Raw genomic sequence first — 27,666 nt, 5'->3', positions numbered from 1 at the left:
ACCCGCCCCCGCAGCTGCCCCGAATAATTTTTGGATACAAACATTTTTCAGGATATTTGCCCAGTTTGTTTCTTGTGTACTTTTCCAGGAAGGGCAGTTCTGAATCTTGGATAGTATCATTAATCAATTTTCATATTCCAAGAAGAGTTAAAAATGAATTTGAATTCTGGTGCTAGTTTTCCACTGATGGAGAACTCAGTAGCGTATTTGCTGGGCAATTTGATATATTTTGTTCCTGATTATAATCCTGTTGTGTGTCACAGTTCTCTCCATCCTATTACCATGTAGTCCTCTCCCAAATTCTCACAATACTGAGTGTTGGGAAAATAAAGAAGCCTTTTAGAGACTGTGTTTGATTTTTTCTCACCTTAATCCTAGCACGACCACATTGAAAGGACCTTTGCATGCATTGGGGTCAACACTGCAAGTTAGCATTGTGCCAGTCTTGGTTCACAGGTTTTTAGTGGCTTTTGCTGTGTGATATATTTTGATGGCCAGAGATCATAAAAAACTACCCCTAAAGCACATTTTGTTTTGCCGAATATTGGTCGGAATGTGAATAGGGACTTCAGTTCTTGAGAGCTAGAATGATGTGCCTTTCAATCATAGGATTAAGGGACAGTGAAGTTCTTTGTATCTTACGTCAGAGGGTAAAGAAATATACAGGTCATATGACTGAGCGTAGAAATATTCTGCTTACCGTTTTGTTGCTTGGAACTGTGTGGTTGATTTTATTTTTATATTACCCTACTGCAAACAGCATTCAAAAGTTGATCTACAAAGCTTGCTTCTCAGCTACCTATTCTTGTTAGATACTCGCTCACCTTTTTTTATTTGGGGAAGCGAGCTTGACCGAAGGGGAAGCGAGCTTGACCGAAGTCTTGGTTTCCTCATCTGTAAAATGGGGATAACAATAGTATCTCTTACCACGGTTGTGGGGATTACATGGGAGAATGAAAGTAAATCCCTTGGGATATGCTAAAACTGTAACACGTGAGTGTTAGCTCCTATTACTTTTACTTAGCTCCTTCTGTACATATTACTCTGATCCAGAGTTGGTTTAAGGACTAACATAGTAAGGAATTCTCAGAAGTTAGTAATCGTATGGGTACATGCAAGAGCTATAGATGTAATGTGCTCTTAATTTTGCAGTTGAACTGAAAGGTGCTTGGAAACAATGTTGCATTTTTCCTAGTTGATTGTGTGATATAAAAATGTACATGAGCGTGCAGTTAATGTACACTGAGTGCACAGCTGGATGAAGTTTTACATATGCACATATGGGTGGCAACTATTACCCAGATCAAGATCTAGAATATTTCTTTCACCTCGAAGTTCTCCTGGTGCCCCTTCCCAGACAACCCTGCCACCCCCATCAGGCAGCCACTGTTGCGCCTCATCTGACCATAGATTAGTTTTGCCTGTTCTCCAGCTATACTCATAAAAGTGGATTCCTATGGCATGTACTCTTTTATATGTGGTTTCTTGCACTGCTCATAAGGTCTGTGAGATTCATCCATGTTATTGTGTATGGTAGTAATTTGTGCTTTTTAAATTGTTACTTAAAGTTTTTGTGTGTTTTGAAATTGGTAGTAGTTCATTTTATCGGCACATTGGATATGTGGTCACTGGGAAAAAAGAAAAGGACACTTTTCTCACATTATTTGAAAATCGGATCCTAGTGGCTAGCTTGAAAATTTACCATGACCTTATTTTTGTACATAAATATTAAAATGGGGTTGAGTAGTTGCTCTCAGTCATAATTACATAAACCAAACCTATTGTTAACTGTCCTTCTCTCTGTGTGTGTGTGTTTAGAAGGGAAGGAAGAGAGCCCCAAAACAGAGAAGAAGGATCATCTAAGGTAGCTTATATCTTTTCGTGCTTAGGATTTAATGCCATAATCAATACTTAGAAACGTACAGAAGAAAGCACCAGCTAGCACTAGCATGAGAGTCTTAGAAGAAAACAAAATAACATAATATTCTTTTGAAAACAAAAATACACCAAAAATGGAAGAAAGTGGAGTGGGATGTGATGCTACAGAAAAATTTTGAAGAACAGGGCTGCTTGCTTCAAGAAGAAGACTTTTGGCTACTAACCTGATGTGCTAAATAAAATTTATTTCACCAAACAGTGAAACAAGAATGCAAGATGATGTTGATGAATTAGAAGGTTCTTTGTTTGTTTGTTTGTTCATTTTGAGGGGGTTGTGGTTGAGGTAAATAGTTTATTATATTTCTGTCCTTGGAAATGTTGATGAAGGATTTTCTGGGTGTCCTGCTGGAACACAAGCCACTTTTCTCCTTAGGAGACATTGTATTCTTCAGCTTTTGTAATTTCATTAAGTCTTATTTCTTCATACTCCTTGATGCAAGGTCGTTCTTGGCATACAGCCACGTGCATGGATGGCTTCCCCCGGATCCCAGAGGGGCAAGCTGACCCCCTTTCCTTCTTAAATCAGACCCCCAGTGGCCCAGATTTCGAGGGGATGGGGGTTGAAATAGTGATAAATGATTCATCTTCTGCCCTGTGTGGGGTACTCAAATGATGCAGATTTTGTTTCAAAAGAAGGGAGAACTGTCTGTCAAATAGAGCTGCCTCATGATAGAGAATGCTTTTTTGAGGGGACACGGGCCCCTGATTACTGGACATTTGCTAAAGACACTGGGGAAGGGATCTCTTCCTTGGGTGAGAGATTGCCCTACACGACCTCTGAGAGCCTTGCAGTAGTGAGACTCCATGAAATGGGCTTTTACTACGTAGTGATTCTACATAACCAATACGTGCATGATTTTGGAGGGAGAAAAATGTGTCAAAAATGTCCAAACAGCCACTGATTCCTTCCTTTTTCTCAAACCAACCCGAGTTTAAAGTTGAGGACTGCCTCAGCTTGCCGGCTTTGTTCACTTTAAATGTAATTCTTCGTTTATATCACTAACAACTAAATGTCAGCTACTCTTTTCTGTCTTTCTTACGTAAAGAGAAAAGAGAAACTTCCCAGTATTCTACGTGTGCCAGCATCAGCAGTGATAATACTTACCAAGTATAGTATTTGCTCCCTCTTGATGTAGGTACACATCTGAGAAGTTTCTTGAGGCCATCTGCTGGCCCAGGTGTATTTCTTCACTCATACAACAGGTGTACTGTAAAAATGAATAAATATACATCTTCTCTCTCTGCCTTCTCTCCTCCACCCTACTTTTCTGTACTTGAATTTCGAGAGAGAGAAATCACTCATCCTGGGGGGAGAAAGTGACTTATCCAAGCAAAAAAACTATATCTGGGATATTTTCTGAGGCCCATAGTTACGTAATCTAACCATGTACATATCTTGTATCTGTAAATATATGTTAACTCGTGTTAATAATTGATACTTAACAATGGCTGAAGGTAATGGAGAATCCTGAGTCACTGAAATAATCTTTGTTTTGTAAGCAGAAAAGTATAGTATACTGAGTTTACTGAGCTTTTACTGTTTTGTGTTCATGTACACATATAAATAAACCCTCCGTTGCCTCCCTGTAACCTATAAGCAGGTCTGCTCTGTTACCATTACCTTTTACCCCTCCAGCCGCCTTTCCAAAATGGGAGAGGGGTGAGAGGAGATTTCCAATGTGTGACCAAAAAACCCAATTTTTGGTCTTCTGCTGAAACTGCTTCTGGGTCGCCTCCCTATCTCCAGTGGGGGTTTTGCCCCCACTCCAAATCATCCATTTTTCTCCGTGTTACCAGAGTAGCAATCTTCCTAAAACATAAATCCGATCATGTGACTGCTCTCCTTAAAATCGATTTCTCCAGAGACCCTGAATCACTCACTTATTAAGGCCCTGGTCTTCAGTGGGGTGTACAGGTGCTCTACCTACTGGATGCTACTGCTGTCTTTAGCTACTTTGAATCACTTGAATGTACCTTGCTTTCTGTCTTGCAGGCTGGGAACTCTGTCTCTCCTTTGCCTGATACTGTATCATCATTGTTTACATGTCTGCTCATCCTCGTCTTTCTCCTTAAGGACAGATGATGTGCTGTCCCCTCTATGTGTGATCATCCCTCTCACCCCCTTACTCGCACTATGCCTAACGAGTACTAAATACCCAAATGGCTGAATGTATCCGAGTGGTAATCACAGTGCTTCCGAAGTGTCACTGTGCTTTTGGATTTCTTGGGGGCTGTTTTTATTTTCTTTTATTTTTTTTTTAAATGCTTATTTATTATTTTTGAGGGAGAGACAGAGTATGAATTGGGGAGGGGCAGAGAGCGAGGGAGATGCAGAAACTGAAGCAGGCTCCAGGCTCTGAGCTGTCAGCACAGAGCCCAACTTGGGGCTTGAACTCACGGACCCCGAGATGATGACCTGAGCCAAACTCAGTTGCTTAACTGACAGCCACCCAGGTGGCCCTCTTGGGGGCTGTTTAAAATGATTTAATGAGTCTGGGGTGAATCCCAAGCTTCTCCCTTTGTAGCTAGTTTCCAAATGGTGTTGATGATGTTGCCTGGACCCTACTGAGTAGCAAGATGCTAAACTGTCCTCTCTAGACCCATGCGTGATTTCAACATACAGTCTGCTCTTAAAAATCCAGTGAAAGTGGTGCCCGGGCGGCTCAGTTGGTTCAGCTCAGGTCACGATCTCACGGTTCATGGGTTCGAGCCCCGCGTCGAACTCTGTGCTGCCAGCTCAGAGCCTGGAGCCTGCTTCGGATTCTGTGTCTCCCTCTCTCTCTGCCCCTCTCCCCCACTTGCGCTGTCTCTTCTGCCTCTCTCTCTCTCTTTCTGAAGAATAAATAAACATTAAAAAAGTTTTAAAAAATCCAGTTAAAGTCTGATTCTTCATGCCAAATTCAGGTAGACCACAGCTTCAAATAATGAAGATTAAAGAACGCTTTAGACAAAAAAAAAAAGTTAAATGTCTCATTATTGGAATGTTTGCATGATATTTTAACAGTTTTTTTTCAGGTTTTGAATTTTTTAGTGTTAAAAAATTTAAATGGATGAATTTTTAAAATGATTATATATATTTAAAATGTGTGTTTTTCTTCTGTGCAACATTTGGTGTCTGGAGCGGTGATACCAAGTTTTGTCTGGTTTTAAAATACTCACTATTGCAGGTGTTCTCTCGGATATATAGGTACTAAAAAGTGCAATTCTGGCTTCTGTCTCTTGCCAGGGAAATGCCTGGCAGTTATTGGCTTAATGAGTAATTGTACACACGGCCTGCTTGGAGGTAAATTTGGCAAGGGGGACAGATGTTTAATGGATAAAATACTACTTTTATCAGGCCATGAAATTACTGTAGTGACATCAGAACTTGGCAGCCTCTTTTATTCCAATAAAAACAAAAATAGCATCGTAAGCTAGGGAGAAGACATTTTTCTTGTCCATTTATTTTGGCTTATTTTCATGGTTTTGGCCTCAGGGTGTGTGTATAGCAAAATAACAACACAGTGAGTAACAGGCAAGAAGAATTAGGGAGTGAACATAGTTTCAGTTGAAACGGCCATGCTGTTTATCATTCACCTCTGTTTCAATAATTTAAACTGTTCCTCTCAGTTTGGTGACTAGGAGAGTAGGAGGGGTGGGTATGAGGAACCCTCATCCATAAAGTGGAGTTAAACTTCATTATTTGGCTTGATATTATATAGCTCACGATGTATTGACAAAACCTGACAATTGGCTTATAAAAATACTCACGTGAGGGTAAATGTCTGGGTGTGATTACAGATGCGACAGTACAGTTTTGTAGAAAAGGTGCCATTTAATTCTTTTTATAAACACTGGTAAAATAACATCGTGTTGCCAGTCAATTCAATTTGATTGAATATAGTGTTTCCTCCCACCCGTTTTCCCCTGTTCACTCTTGTCGTGAAATTAGATTTTTAGATCGTTACCATGACTTAGCGACCCCTCATATACCAGGATTTCAGTTTTGTGTCCAGGCATCTGAATAGCAGGTCAGTAGATCCTGGGACCACTCAATACTGAGAAGATACTTTTATTGTTCTTGATAGATTGTTAAACTCCTGAATAGAACCATACTAAAGTCTAACTATTACATTCTGTCCATGATTTACTTTGTGGGTTCGTCTTACTGTGATCACCTTTTTAAACAAGCTCATTTTATTTCTTTCATCAAATCTTGGATGTTCACCCAAAGTGGAATTACAAGTTTAGTTTTATAGTAAGGACTGTATAGTTCTGTTGGGGTAAAGTATATGTCAAACTGTATTCTAAATAGATATTTCTGCTTAAGATGTATTTTCAAGTCCTATTATAATCTGATCTCTTTATCTGTTTGTTTGATTTCTATTTATTGATGATTAGGCATATTTTCTTTCTTTATGGTCAAATCCATATTGAGATTAAAACACATCAGAACTCTACCTTGAATTTCTAATTTCAATCTCTATTGATCATGTTTTAGATTATTTTGTGTTTGAATTGGGCTTTGACTGTAGACCTATATAGGTCTTTCACATAATTTTCTTCTTAGACTTCTTACATTTTGGAGCTAAGTTTTTTAAATCCCGTGGCTAACAAAAACCAATTTGAGTCATTATAAGATGGGTTGTTAACTGTGGTCTCCTATTAGGCTAGCAAACACAGTTGTCATTATTTGTTATTTCTTTTGTGTTTGAGGATGCATTTTAAAAGAGCTATTGTCGTAGTGGTTAGGTCCTAAAGTAATTTCACATTTGTTACTATGACAGCAGCCACAGTGGGGTTTTTAATCATACAATGCAGCTCGTGCAGAGATTGATATCAGCATTTTGTGGCATCAAATAAATTTTAGCCCAGGGATTTGACTACATACATCTTACTATTGTCAGTGGGGGTCTTGTAGCCAGCTCCCAAAGTGGGTTTCTAAATGTGAACCTTCCAAGTCCTGGCTGTATCCCATTCCGCGGGAAAATAACAAATCGTTTTAAAGAGACATTGTCAGTGTTTTACTTATTTTGGGATTTCTCTTTGAGATAGGAGATTATCAGGGAAAAAAGATGAGGAAATGATTAACCCTGCAGGACAAAGATCAGATTCAGTGTTTTCTTAGCTGGCTGCGCATACATACAGAATACTTAATTAGTTGTGGTCACAGATGTCAGCTGGTCGTGGAATCAAATCAGCAGGCACCCCCTATCGAACTCCCATGGCCCTTCAACAACCAAGAAAGAGAAACTGAGTTTTCGGTTTTTCCTTTCTGCAATGCAGGCTTCCTACCACCCCCGCCTCCCGCCCCCTTCATGGGAAATGCGAGTTTTCTGGATAAAAAAAAAAATCCTTTCTTTTGATATTTGGTACACAAAGGAATTCCCCGTTTGCTTTGTGGAAGTTCTTTCTAATTCACTGAGAAATACTAACCTCTTCTGTATCTGATTTACCTGGAGCGGATGTAAACTCTGGCAGTTTAAGAACAGGTGACGTGGTGACGAAGGAGTGACCGTATTGCTTTTGCAGACCAGGACTCTTGTCTGTCTGGTGTGCTGCAGCCTGGGAAAGGGAAGTGCTGTCCTGTGTGGGGTTGCAGCGGAGAACCACATCACCCGCCTTGCTCACTTAGCGCCTTGTGAAGTGTTCCAGCGATGACGACTCCTGCCTTGTGGTTCTTTTTATTCCAGACGCAGAATGATCTCCTCTTTCTGATGGTGGTGTGTGTTTGTTTTTCTGCTTAAATGTACGAAACAGTAAAATTGTCATGAGAGTGGAAACCATGAGGACAATACGTGATTGAGCATTAGGATCGTGTTTATGAGAGTTTTCATGTAGTTGAAAGTTAGATCTTTAACATCTCTCTAATGCTGGGAAAGGAGGTTCTTTGAAACTGTAGTCATTCTTCTAAAGCTTAAATTAGATTATAATTGCACATTTGTCTGTGCTTAGGAAGAGAATAAAATACTTCTACGTTTTGTTTTGTTTTGTTTTCTCTTTGACATTTCTTTGACATTTCTAAACCACAGACTCTGCATTCTGGATTCTGTTGACCTCACAGAAGATATGGAAGTGAATTTTGCCTAAGATAAAATTGATTCCCTGGTGTCTTATAGTTTTGAACTCTTCCCTCTACAGAGGTTACTTTATTTTTATTTCTAGCCACAGGGATCCTTGCTTTCTAGCACATTTCTTTAAAGCAGGCGCTTGGAAATTTCTCTAACAGAATGTCCCAGCTGAAATGAGGTTTGGAAGCCCTTTCCAATTCTATGTAAAATCAGGAACATAGCAAAGGAGTTTTTTTTTTTATTTTTTTTTTAACATTTTATTTGTTTTTGAGACAGAGAGAGACAGAGCATGAACAGGGGAGGGTCAGAGAGAGGGAGACACAGAATCTGAAACGGGCTCCAGCTCTGAGCTGTCAGCACAGAGCCCGATGTGGGACTCGAACTCACGGACTGCGAGATCATGACCTGAGCCGAAGTCGGATGCTCAACTGACTGAGCCACCCAGGCGCCCCGCAAAGGAGCTTTTTAGAAGTAAATCTCATTTTACATTTGCGTCTTTGTAGAATGAACATCAAATCTACATTGAGATGTTCTTTTCTCTTAATGGTTGTTCCATGATACCCCTGTATCCAAAACATGACGGATGATTATCAAGACATAATTTGGTTTTTCATTTCTTAGATTTGTTAGAAAATGAATTCAAGCTTTGCAGTTTTTTTTAATTTTATTTTTTTAATTTTTTTTTTTTAACGTTTATTTATTATTGAGAGACCGAGCATGAGCAGGGGAAGGGCAGACACAGAATCGGAAGCAGGCTCCAGGCTCTGAGCTGTCAGCACAGAGCCTGATGTGGGCTTGAACTCACAAACTTCAAGATCATGACCTGAGCTGAAGCTGGGACACTCAACCAACTGAACCACCGAGGCACCCCTCAAACTTTGCAGTTTTACATGATGCTTTTAATGTTGCTTTGACCAGTTGTTAACTTCTCTTTCGTTTTGTGTCACTGTATAAGGTTGGCTGAAACAAATGCTAACGCTAAAGCATTTAATGACAGCTAATTTGTATTATTTTGGTGAAAATCAAGCCAGTCATTAACTGTTTAATGAAATAGTTTAAAAATGGTTTTGATGACAAGATCGAGAAGAAAGAAAAATAGACATTCTTAAAGGCAAATTTTGCTCCTCCTTCATTGGAGTGAAGAGTGAGTTGTGATAGCAACAGAGACCAGCTTCCAGTAAGAGGTGTGAGGCTGTTTATTTTCACTCTGGAGATGTATATACTACAGAAGGAAAACTCTGGCCTTGCTTAACCTAAGCAAGTCATTACTTATCTACGATCTGGCAAGCAATTTGATTAAAGTTGACAGAGCTCATATAATACCAGAACCAGGCCCTCTTAATGATTGATGAGGCTCGTCTGTAAGTCTTTTTTTTTTTTTTTGAAAGAAGAGAAACTGAACAAGAATGAATACTTGTTCAGATCTCTAATTGCCCAGTATAAGCCAAGTCTATAATGTAGTTTTGTGTATAGTGATTAATATGTATTAATTTGTATGTTGTTTTAGGTAATGGTTAAATGGCTTTAAAATAATACTTTTATGTCAGCAGGTTAATTTGGCTTTTACATGATTAAATTCTTAAAATATTAGGGTTCCTGCCCGATATTTTTAACATCTTTTAAATAATGGTTTTCTTTGATGTTTCTTTGATATTCTTTAGTATAGTGGAAGTTTTAACCTATAATTTTCTTCTTTGTTCTCTTGTGAAATTGAATTATTTGGAAAGTCTTCAGCTTTAATTTTAATTTTTCAACCCCTTGCTCTCTAAGGGTATGAAAATGATTTGGACAATTGTTAGAGCATATTTGGGCTGTGGGGTGTTGTGACTCATTTCTTTGCTGCATTATTTGTTTCTTTCCCAACAGACTGATACTAGGTGTGACTGGAATGTGCTGAATGTTCTTGCAATGCTTTACATCATTATTCTATGTAGAGTGCTTAGCTCAACTAGAGGAGAATTGTTTTTTTTTTTTATCATTCATATGCTGCTTAGTAGATGGTGGGCTACTAAGGACTGGCGGACAGCTCCCCCAACCCCACAACTTGTTTTAGGTAAACTTAGCATGTGGAATTTCCATTAATGGAACAGTTGAATTGAGAATGAATTAGTTTTCTGTAAAATTCTGGGAATTTTTAGGCATCGTATCATAGGGGTTTGGATGAGGGTAAGCTCTAGAGAGTGAGTACCTGGGGTCAAAGCCAGCTTGCACTACAGTCTAGTGACATGACCTCCCTGTGCTTTGGTTTCTTCACCTGTATAATGGGAATGAATGATAGCTCATCAGGCTCTTGGCCATCTCATTTTAGTGTTCGTATGATCAGGTAGATGGTTCTCGAGGGCGGTGTTGCTGCTCTAATTGTTATAATTGCTATCGGTGAGATGGGCTCATATCTACAAAAGGGGGTATTATGGTGACACAGTGAATTAGAAACTGTGGAATCAGAATCAGATGAGTGGGGATTAAACTCTGGGGAGCCACAAATGGGGGAATATGCTGGAATTGATTATATGTTTTTGGACTGGTTAGAACCCAGTGCATAGCAAAGAGCACAGTTGGGTGAGTATTGAGCTAATACTCAATTAGCTCAATTAGTAAGAGCTAATGGGGAACTTTTGGGAACATTCCTTTGACTTTCCAAACAAGTGAACACCATTTGACTCTCTTGTTCCACATGTTCAATTTTGTAACTTTGTGATCTCCCCTTCTCCCTTCTTATCTCCCCAAACTCAGTGTAAACATACTTCAGTTTAATACCAAGAAAATAAAATTTATTTCGTGAGAGATGTACTTCATACCTACCTTCACTGACATGTTCTTAGAAGCAAGGACTATTGTTGGTACCCTTTGCTAATTTTCTGTTGATAATTTCCCCAACAAATGTTTTTTTCTTTTTTAATTTTTTTAATGTTTATTTATTTTTGAAGGGGAGAGAGAGCGTGAGCAGGGGAGGGGCAGAGAGAGAGGGAGACACAGAATCCAAAACAGGCTCCAGGCTCTGAGCTGTCAGCACAGATCCCCATGTGGGGCTAAACTCACAAGCTGTGAGATCATGACCTGAGCTGAAGTTGGACGCTTAGCCGACTGAGCCACCCAGGTGCCCCATCCCCAGCAAATCTTCTTATCTATGGGAAATCCCGGTGTTTTCTGGAATTCTTATATGTATACTTAAATAATGAGCTTGACTCTTACGTCCTTTTAAATTTGTTACTTTTCTTTTGGGCTTACATATGGTCAGAACAGATAAACACTTAACTGGGATTGGTAGCATTAAAGACCACCAATAAAGTGCCACCCCCAAGTTGTTTCCAAGAGAGAAATAGAATAGATGTGGAATCATCAGATGCAAATATTTGACATGGAGATAGGCCAGTTATGCACACTGTCAGTCCCACCCCGGCCACTCCCCTATTTTGTTTCTAGTTGGCCGGCTTAAGTATGTTGCCCTCAAGTGACTGTTGAAGATCGAAGTTTAGCGGTGGAGGTGCATCCAAAAAATTGAAGAGGGGATTGTGGAACCAGAACATGACAGGTGGTGGGCAGTCTTCCCTTTTTGGCTGGCCATTCCCTCTTTATCCGTAGGGTTTTTTTTTTTTTGTTTTGTTTTTTTTTTTTTTTTTTTGGTTGTTGTCCACAGTGACAGTAATAATGCTTCAGGAAGGAGGCACTTATGCATTTTGTTGTTGTTGTTGTATTCTTTCAGTTAAGCGCTGAAAACTCCATCTGTTTTCTTCTAGTCAGCTGGTTGGCCTCATTATTGTATTTCTATCACTGGAATCAGGGTTTTCAGGGAAACACGGTAATTTTTGTAGTGATACTGAATGCGTTTGCAGGAGAAAACGTTGTGCCACAACTCTGTAAATGCACAGACTTTAAGGTATTCCCAGGGGTGCCTGGGTGGCTCAGTCAGTTAAGCATCCGACTTTGGCTCAGGTCATGATCTCATGGTTCGTGGGTTCGAGCCCTGTGTCAGACTCTGTGTTGACAGCTCAGAGCCTGGAGCCTGCTTCAGATTCTTTGTCTCCCTCTCTCTCTGCCCCTCTCCCGCTCATGCTCTGTCTTTCAAAAATAAATAAACGTTAAAAAAAAATAAAAAAAGATATTCCTTCTGGGTCCTATAACATAGAGGATAAAGCTTGGTTGTATTGCATTTATAGAGTTTTCTTAAGGTGGTGGTCTTGGTGGCTTTGGAGGTAGGTGGCATTTATAGGATTCTTTTAACTGTTTTGATTTGGGGGGCTGTGAATCTTGTATTTGAAACTGTAATTCTTGTTCTATCCCCCAACCCCACTCTCAACTCAGATTTGCAGGGATGTGTGTGATCAAGGAAATAGCTGTGTGTTTGATTAGTGAACATAGTGTCTTAACTGAGATGATAATGTATCTTGCTAAAAAGGGGTCAGCCCTCAAACTTTGTCAAAGGGAAAAATTCTTATAAACTATTACTGATTAAATGATTTTTATTACGAATCTCTTAATTATATAGAAAAGAAACTAGATGCAAACTTCTTGTAAAACTAAAATTTACAAAATAAATATATTACCACAAAACCAATATAATTCAAAAATGTAAAATGTTTAAAACATTTTTTAGATTGTCAGTATTGTAGAAAGAAGCTTTTGCTTGTTTTATATTTCACTTGCTTATTTCATATGATTGTTTTAAAATTTTAAGCATGATTAGTACGGTTTTTCTTTTTTTAATAATGACCTTGTTTTTAACTACTGGTCCAATATTTTGTGGGCAATCACTTTAAAAGTGCACTGCTATATATATAGTACTGACCAATTAAACAACCCATTCAATGAAGTGTTTGTATGTATTAATATTTGCTTATTGTCGATGAGCCAGAGTGATAGGGGATCTTTGTAATTTGTGTGTTCATGATGTTGTATAAGGCTGTGTGCCATGACATGCTTTTTGAGTTTGTCACACTTATGCCGCCATGAGCTGGAAGATAATTCACATCTGCTTTTCCTCTTACCTGTTTCAGAACTTCCTTCGTACTCTGTATTCTGTAACTTCATGTGACTTTCACATGTCACAGACAGGACCCAAAAACACGAATGCAAATTAGGCACTGAAATCTTGTGTCCTGCCTTCATTGTCTGGCTAATGATTCACAGTAAGTTTACAGTAATTGAGTTCCAGAAGCGCAGAAACACAGTGAAATTTATAAAAAATAATTTTCGTCCCTCCGACAATCATTTCACAGATTAAAATCGAGAAAGAGAGAATAAAAGTTGCTGGAGCTTGAAAAAATTAAAAAAAAAAAAAAAGAGAGAGAGAAAGAAAACTAAAACCTGACAGTTTGGAGAATCCCTCCAGAATGGGAAGTGACTGTGGTTTCTCACGGACATCAATGGACATAAAACCAGATTTCTACTCAAGGCCTTTCTTTTAATTAGGAAGCTGTAGGTAGAAAGGGGTAAGAGGTAAGCATAGGCCTGGGATTGCCCTGGGTTCAGATGTTACCCCTGCCCTTTATAAGCTCTAGAATCTTGGGGAGGTTACTAGAGTTTTCTTCTTTACTGTTACCTCACTTGTAAAATGGAAACAATACCCATCTTTAGGAATGTTGTGGGGATCAACAATAATGCATGTAAAATCTTTCACCAATAAACTTAATAATTGGTAGTTGTTATCCTTTAGAATAATTAATTTCATAAGACAGCTGTTTGGTAAGATGTACAAGTAGATTTACTTTCACACACAGTAAAGCCAGTTAACTCCCTGCCTAGTGGAAGCAAGAGGCAAGGGTGGGGTAGAGTGTCAGAATTATTTGGCAAGGTTTTTCATGCTGCACATAGAGCCCCGCCTCCTTAAATCATTTCCAAGTGACCTACCATCACCACTGGGACTGGATCATCGCTCTTTGGTGCTGGGGCAGAAAGATGACAGATCTACTGACTGAAGCATTTGAGTCTTTCTCCAGTAACTCGGATGTAGTAAGTGCTTGTACGACCTTTTAAAATCTTAATTTTATAAATACGTATAAAGACAAACATTTGTTTATGCAGATAAATCAGTGAGTTGATTTTGTCCAGTATTGACAGGGAGTGACTAATCCACCTCATGTGTGTGTATAAATTACCATTGTGGCATTTTGCTTAAAAAATGTGCTTGTTTTCCTTAGGTATTTTTTTTGCCAAATTCAGTACTTTAAAAAGTGTTGGCAAGAGGTGGGACGGATTGACTCGATAGTTTTAAGGGAGTTTATATAACTCTCTGTGGTTTCACCCAATGAATTTGGCCAGTACTATCTAAGTATGTTTGAAACACCTCCTTGAGAGTTATCTTCCTAAATTTAATAACAACTTTATGTGGCAGGATTTTGTTTACATGGTTTTGACCTTACAGAAATTCATACCACATTGCAGGAAACACGAGTATGTACGGTAAGAAGCCCTGATATTTTCGTCTGTAATGCCAGTCTCTGTCATAAGTATATGAAGTCTTTTGTTTTAGCTACAAACCCTTCAACTGTCGTAAAAGCAGAGAATTGCATTTACCTATTGTTGGCCCTATGCCTGTATGACTTTCACGTTCATGGTGAATGTTTCTGCGGACTCTACTGGGTTATTTCTGTGGGTGAGCAAAGTGATAATAGTGCTTCTGATATTGTCGATAGTATCCTTTTCTCTTCAGGTTGAAAAGAACTTTTGATAACATCTTTTATTTACTGTCTTCTCACTTTTGCCTGTGGCTTTTCTGTAATGCTGCGTCCTGCACTGTGTTAGTCATTTGGGCTTAAGTACCTATCACATTATACAGCACATAACTATTAGCTATTGATTAAAAAAAAAATTGACATAATAAAAAATAGGAAAATATGGGTGTTCACGTCCATCAAAGACCAAATAAACTCAGTGAACAGGTCATAAAGCATTAGTGTTGATTGTCTTAAACTGCTGTTTAGGAGTGGGACGCTATTCTTGTATCTTCTCTTTTGGCTTACTAGAATGTTTTTAAGCATATTAAATTAGTAGTCTGTGAAATAACTTCATAATTCACAGGAAACATTGCTGGGTTTCTCTCAATGTACATTCATTCATTCATCGACATTTGTTAAGCACTCATTTTGTGCAAGAAACTTCCCAGGTATGGTACATAGTGGTGAGCAAAATAGACCTGGCTCCTTCCCCTCATGGAACTGACAAACTAGTGGTTAATCCAGGTCAGGTAGGAATTTTTCACATTTATGGGACCTGTAAGTATCTAGCCTAGTTCTTTTTTTTTCACAGTATAAAGAGTCAGATGAAGTCAAATTGTGCACGTTCTCTTCAAGGAATCCTCGTTGGCCATAATTTTGACCCGGGGGAAATCAGGTTAAAATGAAAATCAAAGCCATTACTGAAGAAGGAAAGAAGTTTTAAAGCATGAAGTTTTAGAGCGGTGTGTGGAGAGAGAGTAATGGATTTTTTTTTAGTTGAATGTAGGGATGTATACATGTAAATTTCCTGCGTCTGAAACACCAGTTTCCTGGCAGGGTCTAAAAGTTTGACCTATTTTGGAGGGGAATGTTACTAATGAAGAGAAGGGATGACACTCTGGTACCAGAGGGGTATCTTTGAGTGGTAGAAACCTGTCAATACCAAGAAGATTAAAAATGCTGTTTTAGGGACATTTGTTGGTTGAGATTTAGGATGAAAAGCTATGGGGATGTCTGTGTTCAATGCTCCATTGGGGGGCGCGTGATTTAGCCTATATTGTAACCAAAGGTTGGTATTGACTATTATACTATACGTATATTATAATATACTATGTAACAATTATGTATACTATGCTTGTAACACATGACAGATGATAATATATATAATAATATTAAATATACTGAGTTAAGACAATGAAAACTTAGGTCTATTGATTAGTTGTTTCTCAACATCAGTCTTCAAAGCAGCATCGTTTATAATGAAGATTTTATATTTGGAGTAAAATGAGGAGCAGTGGACCAAAAGACATGTAGTGATTGCTTTCTACAGTTAAATTTATTCTGAAACTGTGTTTTGCCTGCCTTTTTGTTCTGTTCCACTGAGATGATAGCGGATGGCAGTTTTTAATTTGTCTAAAAATGTATTCTTGGCGAATGGTTGGCCGGCTTGCATGGGATCATCCAGGTATATTGCCTTAGTTTTCAGTATCACTGGTTATTGAAATCCGAATTTCTGGGAACCAGTGCTGTAGATTAAACCTAGTAAGTTGTCAGTATGCAGTCGTCTGTCCTGGGATGTGGCTTCTTTGCCATTTCTCGTGCCAGATGTTTGTCTGTGAGATACATGTGCCCAAGGGTTGACGATGCATCAGCATCAAGGAGGGTTCCCTTCTTGCCACAACCTTAAGTTGGCTTTTTATCTTTCTCTAAAAGAAATAGAAATGCCTCACTTGGTTTTCAGTGCACCTTCATTGTTCCCTGTACTGAGGTCAGGAGGCAAGCACCTAAAAGTCTCTCTATATAAAGGCTGCTTTTTAGATGTTTTATTGGTACTGCTGTTGGTTATTTTAATTAGTAGTATGTTTTATGTGCGCCCCGAGGCTGTTCAAGCAAAGAATGTAATTCAAATAAACAAAATAATATCTGATGTTTTGGAACACCCACACCTGCCATCTGGGCCTTTCCTCTTAAGGTAGACTTACTTAGGTTGGCAGGGAAGCTAGGAAGAGAAAAAGGAGAGGATTATGTAGAGTTATGAAATGTTTTCAATGTAAATTCTTGGAAAGCTTGATAACCCAAGTGTTAAAATTGGGAAGGCCATTTTCTTCATAAGCAGTGGTTGAAGATAAATACTGAGTGTTCACAAGAAGACCGATCTTTTCCATTGTTTTACATGTTCCTAACAACTTTTACATGTCTCTCTAACAGTGTTTCCAGAGTTCTGCGAGTACCTTAGAGATAATTTGACTGTAAAACGGTGAAGGACACTTTCACAATGCAAGAGCATTTGCCAGGGAAATTTCTCCAGTTTTTTTAGTTGGATATGAAATAAAGGGGCCACCTCTATAGGTTTTTACAATGAAATCGTAAAATAGTCTCCGACTAAAATTACGTGTAAAAAAATTTTCTTTTCAACTTAGCTTTTTTTTTTTCTGAGTTAACACAAATACTCTTTTTTCTGTTCGCAAACTGAAGTGAGCTATATATGCTTTTGACTTAATTTTTAGAGCTGAAAATGTGTTGATTTTGGATACCTTGGCTGGATTCCCCCCCACCCCCACCCCTTTCCTTCTTTCATTAAGTGCAGTCTTTTTTGGAGTTTGCCAGAGATGAGGCAAAACTTGTATAAGAGTTGCACCTGAGCTTTTAAGTGGTTTTTTTTTTTTCCCCCTCACTTAAACACGGCACTTGTAAAAGGTTTGTCATAGAATCCTAAAGCTGGAAAAACTTACGCGGTTCTTTTCCCCTTTGCAGACAGAACCTAAGCCACACTAAATTAGCAAATGTTCTACCTGGCTGACATTCTCTAGGAAAAAGAAATATATCCATTTGGAGCACTAACTTAATTTTTAAAAAATATATTTAAAATATATTTATTAAAATATATTTAAATGCCTTATAGTAGTTTTTAAACATAATATTTTAAAAATGAGGGCTCCTGTCACTTCTTGAAACTTATTTATACCTCAAAAATAGTTTTAAATGCTATTGTTTATATGTAATCCAAGAGTTAAAGATGCCAGAAACTTAGGAAATGAGATCATGGTAGTCCCTATTGTGTTACTCTACTTTTTGCCCTCCCCCATCTTCCCCCCCCCCCTACCTTGAATATAAGCATGCAGTACATTTTTGTTGTGTAAATGAATGGGAAACTGCTTTTTTTGTGTTTTTAGGCTGCAGATTCCAACTGTACTCACAGTCTGGCTTAGAAAATGGGTCAAGTGAAGAGATTTTAGACCATTAAGCTAAGGATCCAACCCACAACACTCTTATAATTCCAAGACCCACATTAATCATGTCATTGTATAAACAGTGAAGCTGTAACTCTCCTGTAAATCTCACCAAAACAAAATGAGACAAAACCCCCCTCATGTTGTTCATAGAAGCCAATGATGACAAGTCCTTAAAAGTATAGGGTCTATAGATGTATCAACATATAAATTGTATTCTACACATGTAAGGTGTTGCTATGTTGTGTATATAGGAAACGTTGAATACAGTGTAATATAAAAAATTTTAAGAAATAATACCAGAACTTGTATGTCTAAGTCAGAATCTGTAAGCTGTGTGTTCAGTCTCACATTGCTGTTATGCCACGAAATTTGGAGTTCCTTTGGAATTATCTTTACTGGTTATAGCACTGTAAAAAAAAAAATTTGGTGTTCTTGATTTATTGGGAAATAGCCACTAATGAATAAATTTGTCAATAATGTTGGAGTTAGGGGGCGCCTGGGTGGCGCAGTCGGTTAAGCGTCCGACTTCAGCCAGGTCACGATCTCGCGGTCCGTGAGTTCGAGCCCCGCGTCGGGCTCTGGGCTGATGGCTCAGAGCCTGGAGCCTGTTTCCAATTCTGTGTCTCCCTCTCTCTCTGCCCCTCCCCCGTTCATGCTCTGTCTCTCTCTGTCCCAAAAATAAATAAACGTTGAAAAAAAAAATTAAAAAAAAAAAATAATGTTGGAGTTAGGACACTATAGTTTTAAACATCAGATGTTATCATAACAATGAGAATGGTTTTTACACCTGGTTTACACATTGTCACTGAAAATATTTAACAAAGGATTTTCAGAACAGTTTTACACAGAGGAGTGTCACTGGAATAAGTTGATGTGTCTTCCAAGTTGGGTCAGTCTGCTACTATGGTTTTCCCAGTATTTTATTGTGTGTGTGTGTGTGTGTGTGTGAGAGAGAGAGAGAGAGAGAGAGAGAGAGAGAGAGAGAGGGAGAGAGATTTCTGTTTCAATGTGTCATTGGATCATTTCTTTTGACCATCCTATTTACTGTTGCTTAACTGCATGTCGAAGTGTAGCCACTGTTATTTTCTACATAACGCTGGTGGCCAGCTTTGCTTCATTTCTGGTAGACGGGCTGGGCCTAAGGCTACATACAGCTACTTCTTTGGCTGCTTCTTTGGACTAAAAGGACACGCCGTACTGTGCTGTGTTTACAAAGATACCATGATGTTAATTGATTTTTCTATTTTCTAGTTCATCGGGGCATTGTATCTTGAGCATTTCTTTGACTTTAACTGCCTATCAAAGTTTTCTGGGGCTGCAAGTTTTCTTCATACAGGCCAATGCGTATTTTCACATTTCTATAGACTTAACAGTCCACTTGAGGTAATTAGGTACTGACTACATAGTAATCTATGATTGGCTTGTATGTCCATTTATGAATGTGCTTGAAGAGTCCTATTATCAATGCACGGTCAGTCTTCCATGGTGCTATGACAGCTTTGATGAAGCTGTGTCTGATCTAATTCCTGTCACTAGTTGAACAAAGCAGGGGCGCCTAAGAAATCCAAACTCCTTCGGTTGTTTTATGCAGCCATGGTTAAAGATGGAATGAAGTCCTTGGAAACCAGTGTCACTATGTTCCAGGTCGCTAGGAAGCTTCCAGCTCAGCAGGTAACATAATATAAAAGTCATTGTGATGGAGATCCCTCGCCCAGCTAGCGTTGATTCAAGTTTATTTACAGCACAGATATTTTTCTTAGATTTCTAATTTTTTCCTTATTTTGCTATGTCCTAAAGGTTTAATTGTATACAGTAGAATATATTTCATGGAAATGAATTTCTCCTTGAGGTTTTATTTCCTTGTTATTAAAATGAAATCTAAACCAAACCCCTGAGGGCGAGTCTTTTGTAACAGCCAGGGAAAAATTTGTTTCATTTGGTAAGCTCTGAGCAATGCCCTGGACATAATAACAACTATATTAAATTTATTACCCAACACTCCTCTAAAGCCCCCTTTCAAATGCATTCATATTCCTCCTCCTCATCCTTCATCAAAACAAGTTAGTCGAATGTCTGTCTGGACCTTTGTAAGAGCAGTCTGTTCAAGTTTAACTAGTTCTTCGCAAACTTAAACATTTTTGCTCTTAGCTAGCTTTTGTTTTGTGGTTACCATAACCCTATTATTTTTTTCCCCGTGAAGCCAATGCCAGTGACAAGCTTGAAAATCTACTGATTTGTGGCAAGTGTTGACTCTTTGGTGCCTGCAAAGCAATCCTTTTGAAACTTGCTGTATTTTGTCTTTTTAATAATCTCTCCCAAGTCTCCTTGGAGAATTTCGCTGTTTGCAGCTGTGTTTTAGAATATTCATAATGCTCCTGTCCAGTTCACAGTGGGTGTCAGAATTAGCCTGTTTCCGTGATTTTTGATTTCCTGTGTTCTAGAAGCAGGAAGAAATAGGCTCTTTGAAAGACAGTGGAACAGGAACACTTGACTTTTTTAAACACACAAATACTGTGAAGAGACCTGAAATCCACACTCAGACCCCTTCTCTTTTGGAGCGTAATTAGGACCACGCTGACTCCCATTGCTGGCAGCTGCTCACTGTTGCCTTTTTCTGCTGGTGACCTTTGATCTCCGTGACCTTTCCTGGGGTTAGTCCTAGGCCCTTTTCATTGTGTTGGAGCTGAAGTGGCTCATGTGGAGTTGATTATTTCTTTGCTCATTTGGCCTTTTTGGTGCCATAACTCCAAGTCACTTCCATTTTATCCCTCTACTCTTGATGGTCCACAGTGAAAGGAAATGCTTTTGCAGACAGCAGGACCAGTTTGTACGCTTGGCTGACTCGATGGAGGCCCTGGGGACGTGGGGGGAAGGGTTGTGAAGCCTGTAGGTGTCAACAGTTTTCGAGAAGTTTGATCTGAATGATGGTGCGATCATCACCGTGCGCATAAAATGGGCACCGTGAAGAGCTGCGTTTCGTTCGGAGGGGTCTGAGTTCTGGTAAGAAGAGATGGCCGCAAGTTACTGATGTGGACCTGGGTGTTTGATGTCCTGCAGCTCTACGTTTGTAAGATTTATATGTTCTTCCTACTGCCTCCGAGCTACTTGGCAGGTCAGAGCATGCATCATCGTCAATTGCACATGACTGCTCTAAGGGATGCTTTCATTTCTAAGAGAAGGAGAGTAACCCCCATAGATTAACATGCTATTAGATGGCGTATTTGCTGCAGCTGGACTGAGGAGAGCACTTTGCTGCTTTTCCTCACCTTCCTCCTGCCCCCACCGGCTCCTCCAGTGAAATCACTGAAAGATGGGTGACAGCTGTTACTCTCATTTTTTGAGGCCCCGCGTGTACAGCGTGAGGACTGTCACGGATCAAAGGCTGGAGCGATCATGAAGGAGTCAGCAGTTGAGGAATGTGTCTGATCACCCTAAACCGTAGTACCTTTGAAGGGTATATGTGTGTGAAATTCGGTGACATTTTGAAACTCATTTTTAAGAAACCCGAGTGTGCATCCCTATTTCATCCCCATTTTCTTTTTCGTTTTAAAAGTTTGTATTCATGGTATTGATAAGGTGGATTATTTTGAATGAGGAATTGCTACTCCTTCCAATGTAGTGGATTTTTTTTTTTAATTTTTTTTTTTCAACGTTTATTTATTTTTGGGACAGAGAGGGACAGAGCATGAACGGGGGAGGGGCAGAGAGAGAGGGAGACACAGAATCGGAAACAGGCTCCAGGCTCTGAGCCATCAGCCCAGAGCCCGACGCGGGGCTCGAACTCCCGGACGGCGAGATCGTGACCTGGCTGAAGTCGGATGCTTAACCGACTGCGCCACCCAGGCGCCCCTGGATTTTTTTTTTAAATAAGGATTAAAAGGGAGCACCTCCTCAAAAGGGAGCACAGTCTCGTCTCTCTGTGATTGTCCCCCTCCAATCTCTGAAGCACTTCAGGCTTCTTTCTGTGCCTGCTTAGCCTCTTTCTTAGAGTTCCACTTATGCCCAACCCAACTCATTTTCTCTACGCCTTACGGGATGCACTCTGTATTCACGCTGCCATCAAAACAGCGACAACAAGCCGTGGAAAACCCTGCTGCTTCTCGTGTATTTCCTGTGCTTAAGTGAACGCATGTCAAGCACTCACTTGTCCAAGTAGAAATCTGGACAGCAGCCTTGTTCTTTTACTTAAGGTCAAAGCACTGGGGAGGGGAAACAGATGACTGGACGGTAGTGAATTCCAAAGATGTCTAAGAGACCGGTTCTTTCCCAGTCCAAATCCTTCACTATTAAGTTCTATCAATGCCACCTCTTAATAACATCTGGTAAATATGTCCATGTTGAAAAAATTTTTAAAAATCTTTTAAATCTGTCCCCTGGTATTTCTCTAGTACACATCTCCACCCTCATTCGCCAGGGCCTTCTAATTTCTCTTCCGTCCCTCGGCCATGCTCCACATTGCAGTGTAAATGATTTTTCAAAGGCACAAGTCAGATCTTGTCCCTTGCCTGCTTAGGAGCCATTAGTACTCCCCTCTCATGATAAAAGCTGATACCTTGACCTGATTTCTTTTCTTCTGTATGCTGCAGCTTCTGCTTAACTACGCTGCCTTACCTGCTACCCCATATTTCCTCCTCTTATCTGCAGCCATACTTCCTTACTCTTTTTTTATTATTATTTATTTTTGAGAGAGAAAGAGACAGAGCGTGAGCGGGGGAGGGGCAGAGAGAGAGGGAGACACAGAATCTGAAGCAGGCTCCAGGCTCTGAGCTGTCAGCCCAGAGCCCGATGTGGGGCTCGAACCCCGAACTGTGAGATCATGACCTGAGCCGAAGTCCAACGCCCAACCGATTGAGCCACCCAGGTGCCCCTCCTTACTCTTTTGTTAAATGTTTATTAATTTATTTTGAGAGAGAGGGAGAGAGAGCGTGAGAACGGGGGAGTGACAGAGAGAGAGAGAGAGTGAGAATCCCAAGCAGGCTCCACACTGTGAGTGCAGAGCCCGACACCGGGCTCTGTCTCATGAACCGCAAGATCATGACCTGAGCTGAAATCAAGAGTTGGATGCTTAACCGATGGAGCCACCCAGGCGCCCCACCTCCTTGCTCTTTCTAATTCTGCACACACATCACTCTTTCTCTTTCGGAGTACCACCTCCCCTTGCTTTTCCTCTCTCCTGCCCCCCAGAGCCCTCTATCAATTCTCCTGATCATTGTTTCTTCTGAGGTGTCTTCTTAATTTTTTTTTTTTCAACGTTTTTATTTATTTTTTTTTTTGGGACAGAGAGAGATAGAGCATGAACGGGGGAGGGGCAGAGAGAGAGGGAGACACAGAATCAGAAACAGGCTCCAGGCTCCGAGCCATCCGCCCAGAGCCTGACGCGGGGCTCGAACTCACGAACCGCGAGATCGTGACCTGGCTGAAGTTGGACGCTTGACCGACTGCACCACCCAGGCGCCCCTGAGGTGTCTTCTTAAACCTTCTCTAAGTCCAGGTGAAGTGACCCTTCTGTGTTTCCTGCAGCATCTCTGCTTTGGTCTGTAGCTCAGCCACCTCCCCCCCTCACTTAACTACTTTAATTCTTGAAAACCTGTATTCCCTAAAAGCTTTACCTCTTAGCAAAAACCATTTCCTTGATTTTGATGGGAAAAAATAATCATGACGTATTCCATCCCAATCCAAGATAGCCACGGTTTTCGTGGGTGGAAAAAAAAGTCAACTGAGCGATAAAAACAAATTTGTTTAAAAAAAAATTGTACAGGTGATAAACAGTATTTTGAAAGTAAATAAGTACAGGATGTTCTTAAATACAGTGCAGTGAGTTTACTGTGCTCAACCAAGGAAGAGAGAAGACTTGAGGCTGGTGGCTGGAGGAGGAGGACCATGAGGAAGTCCTCCTCTCGAGACAGTGGAGAGACAGGAAGTTGACTTTCAGACAATGAGTCTTTTTAAGACTCACAGTGGTCTTCACTTACATTGCACTTAAAAGCTTACAGTACAGAAAAACACTTCATGGCAAAATAAAGGCTAAACATGGGAGTGCTCCCCAACTCGCAGAAATGGTGCTCACAGCGCAGAGAGATTAGCAGAAAATGCTCACCGATCTCCCACTCACATGGCATCTGTACACAGAGCACAGTGTTTTGGGTTCATCCAAACACAGCGGGCCATTCCAATTCTCCTGTACGATACTTTCCGACTAAACACTGTGGGGTCATGTAAACTGGTGGGTGTATCTTTGCCCGAAGCTGTAATATCGAAGTACTCCTTTTTTGCTTCTAATTGAAAAAGTTCTGACGCTGAATAAAAAGCCATCCAAAAAGTGAAATAACCACAGGAGCCCTTGTGGCAAAAATGTTAGTCGTTCTGTTAGGTGAGTCTGTGTTTGGGTGGCTTCTTAGTTGTCCCTTCCCTCGCGCGACCATGAACCTCAGGGAGACAGACGTCCTATCTGTCTGTGGCTGAGTTCCCAGCACAGCCTGATGTAATATTTGTTGAATAAAAGATGGGTTCCTCTGCTTTGAACTCTGAATATATTTCGCACGCTCATTGCACTTAATGATACTTTGTTCCAAAGCCAATTATGATTGTGCCCTCTTTTCTCAATTAGGCTGCAGAATCCTTTAGTTCAGAATGATGCCTGATGCCTGCCTCATCTTCCTTATCTTTGTACCCCTTGTAGGTTCTTGCCCAAAGTAGATTCCCTATGTATGAAATTCTTTGATTGGATGAATGTCTCCTAGAAAAGGTAGGGTTCTTTGGGAAGTCTGTGTAGAAAATGGTATTAGCTGCTTAGGTAAATTATTCAAATATTCAGAGTGAAGAAAACTTTTATGGGAGATTTACAATTTGATGTGATTAAGGTCAGGGTAGCTCAGTGGGCTGGGAAAAAGAAGAAGTGTATGTTTGACTTCCGTAATTGAAATTGTGCTGAATTAATCTTGATAGCATTCAAAAATTTTTCGGTAAACCTGTTTTGTTTTGTTTTTTGCTCAGTTACTGCAGAAGATCCACTTTTTAAAATCAACAGTTGAGAAATAGCATGTTATGGAAGAGATTATTTGCAAATAAAGACCAATCTTTTATTTTTCAAGAAGGAAATTGTTTTTAAAAAAGGAAACCAACTTAAAGACTTTTTCTGTTTTGAAAACCTATCCGGGTCCCAAGTGGAGGTTTTGTTCACAGATTAATCACAGTTATTCCCTGAACCTGAAAGAGAACTATAAGAAAATTTGATATAGGACTCTGGGGAGGGGGATGATTCAGGGAGACAGCTTTGATCATCCTTAGGAAAGCAAAGGCATTGCTTCAAAAACAAAAGAATCAAATCGAGAAATTCAGGAAAGACTTTTCCCAAAGGATTATTCTGGCAGCATGTTGAAAAGAGGTTATAAAAGCATTAAGTTCACAACCTGAACAATAAGTTAAGTAAATGTTAGGGAAGTATTTCCTTTCTTATTCTAAGACCAGGCATACCTTTAGCTTGCTTTTGCCAACAGAAATGCTGGTAATCCTGGGCCTGGCCTAAAAGTAGTTTGCTATACAAGACAGATTGCCTTCTGTGTAGATGTGAAGGAGAAGCTTAAAGAAAGCTTTATAAGTTAGGAGATACCAGTCATTCTTTGGGAACATCAAGCAAAGACTCCAGGAACAGCACTCATCCCATGCAAAACTGGAGGGTCCTCCAACGATTTTTATAGCATGAACGAAACGGTTGTCCCGATTTGTAGGTTTAATGGTGGCACTCCGCCTAGCTGTTCTTTTTTTTTTTTTTTTTTTTTTTTTGTAGCTTATAGTCTTTTCCTTGGAGAGATTGTCCTACCAGGTGCTTTCTTGGGAGGATCTTCTCAGACACTTAATCAGCCACTCAGAACTGCCGTGAAAATAATAGAATTACGTTGGCCGTAACTGAAGTTATGATCGGGGTAGAAGAACTTCCTCATGGTCGTGTTAATTTCTTCTGGGACCAGTGAGTTGGATAAGTCTCAAGAGTTCAGATTTTCACATAGGGAATTGATCATGTCTTTGTTAAAGCCCTATAGTAAGGCAAGAACAAATCCAGTTTAAAATCCAGTGCCTTGGGGCACCTGGGTGCCTCAAGTGTTTTGAGCATCTGATCTGGGCTCAGGTCATGATCCCAGGATCGTGGGATTGAGCCCCGTGTTGGGCTCAGTGCTTAGCATGGACCTTGCTTGGGATTCTCTGTCTCTCTCCCCTTCTGTCCCTTTTCCCTGCTTGCATTCTCTCTCTCTCTCTCTCAAATAAAAAAACCCAATGCCTTGAATTATTTCACTGCCTCTAGTAGTTTAGGGAAGTAGAGGTGTTTAAATGCTTTTTGGACAAGAAAAGCAGTAGGGAAGGGAGAACAAAGCTTTGAAATGAATGGTAATTTACTATTTTTAATGCCAGCAAATATTGCCAAAAAACTTCTGTCAGCAGTTTTCACACACAAATTTATTTTTAGAGAAATGCATGTTACAAATTAAAATCACCCAGTATAACAACAGTGACCCGTATCCTATTTTACAATAAATTTTGGGTAAAAAGCAGAGATTTTTGTGTCCATGGTGTTTTTTGTAATTAAAAGTTCAGAGATTAACAAGGTTGATGAATGTGGCCTGCAGCATCCATTCCTTTTATTTTATTTTTTTGTAGTTTTATGTGTATTTAGAATATTATTTTTTAAAGTCTCTCATAAGATTAGGCAGTAAATGTTGCTCTATGCCTTCACAGATATTTTAATGAATTGCTCAAATTCATATGTTACATCCAAGCTTTGTTCACCGCAGAGTAGGGATGTAAATCATACTCTGGTGACTGGGAGTCTACCCCCCTACTGTGTTGATGGTGCTTACTGGGGGATAGAGTTATGCATTATTGCCATTTGGGGGAAAACTACTTGCCAGTATATAAGTTAGGAGTATTAAAAATGTTTATACTCCTTGACTCAGTAATTCCACTTTAAAAAATCTATCCTAAGGACATAAGTAGAAGAGTGATTAATGATTTATGAACAAAGATTCATGACAGCATTATCTGTAATAGCAAGGAAATACACATGTGTACGCACAGATATCAAAAATGTACCTGGGGTACCTGGGTGGCTCAGTCGGTTAAGCATCTGACTTCGGCTCAGGTCATGATCTTACGTGGGTTCGAGCCTGGCGCTGGGCTCTGTGCTGACAGCTCGGAGCCTGGAGCCTGCTTTGGATTCTGTGTCTCCCTCTCTCTCTGCCTCTCCCCTACTCATGCTCTGTCTCTCTCTCTCAAAAATAAACAAACATTAAAAAAAATAAATAAAAAGTAGAAAATGTACCTTATTATCCAGAAGAGAGTGACTAAAGTATGTCTATTCGATAAAGTTATCAATCACTGTTATAAATTGTGTTTATGAATTATTTAATAAGTAAAAATGATCATTAGATGAAAAATGGATAAAGCAGGTTTAAAACTGTATTGCACACGTTATGACCGCAATTATGTACATAAACACATATACGAAAAGGATTAGAAGGAAATGCATCAAAATATTGATGTGTTAAGGTGGTAGAATTGTGTTGATTTGTTTTGGTTTATCATTTATACATTTCCCAGATTTTCTGTTATGAATGTGTAGGGTTTTTTGGGTTTTTTTGTTTTTTGTTTTGGTCAATGAGCATTTGTAGAAACTTTCTGTTAACAATTTTCTACTTTGTGAAAGTAGCATATTCAATGGAGAATATTATACATGCTAGAACAAGAGGTCAGACAGGCTTTGGAAAGTGATGTGGCAAAAATGATGTGTGGAGGACTGGG

At 39.6% G+C, this 27,666-nt stretch overlaps 1 protein-coding gene across 4 annotated transcripts in view; it reads left to right on the top strand.

Moving 5' to 3' along the window:
* The window catches only part of CDON (cell adhesion associated, oncogene regulated), a 101,605-nt gene that overhangs the window by 4,113 nt on the left and 69,826 nt on the right, over window positions 1-27,666 (top strand). Inside the window, exon 1 of one of the 4 annotated variants that reach the window (XM_040483470.1) lies at window positions 13,620-13,937. The exons of 2 other annotated variants lie outside the window; for them this stretch is intronic. The gene's annotated coding sequence lies outside the window, so the exon portion shown is untranslated. Of the gene's footprint in view, window positions 1-13,619; window positions 13,948-27,666 lie in introns of those variants that run through there. One more of the 4 variants, XM_040483471.1, reaches the window with a different exon arrangement.

Source organism: Herpailurus yagouaroundi, unplaced genomic scaffold, assembly GCF_014898765.1.
Source record: "Herpailurus yagouaroundi ecotype Mexico unplaced genomic scaffold, PumYag 161, whole genome shotgun sequence".
Classification (NCBI taxonomy): Eukaryota; Metazoa; Chordata; class Mammalia; order Carnivora; family Felidae; genus Herpailurus; species Herpailurus yagouaroundi.
Note: the sequence above shows the minus strand (reverse complement) of the source record. Positions and strands in the feature narration are given on the sequence as shown.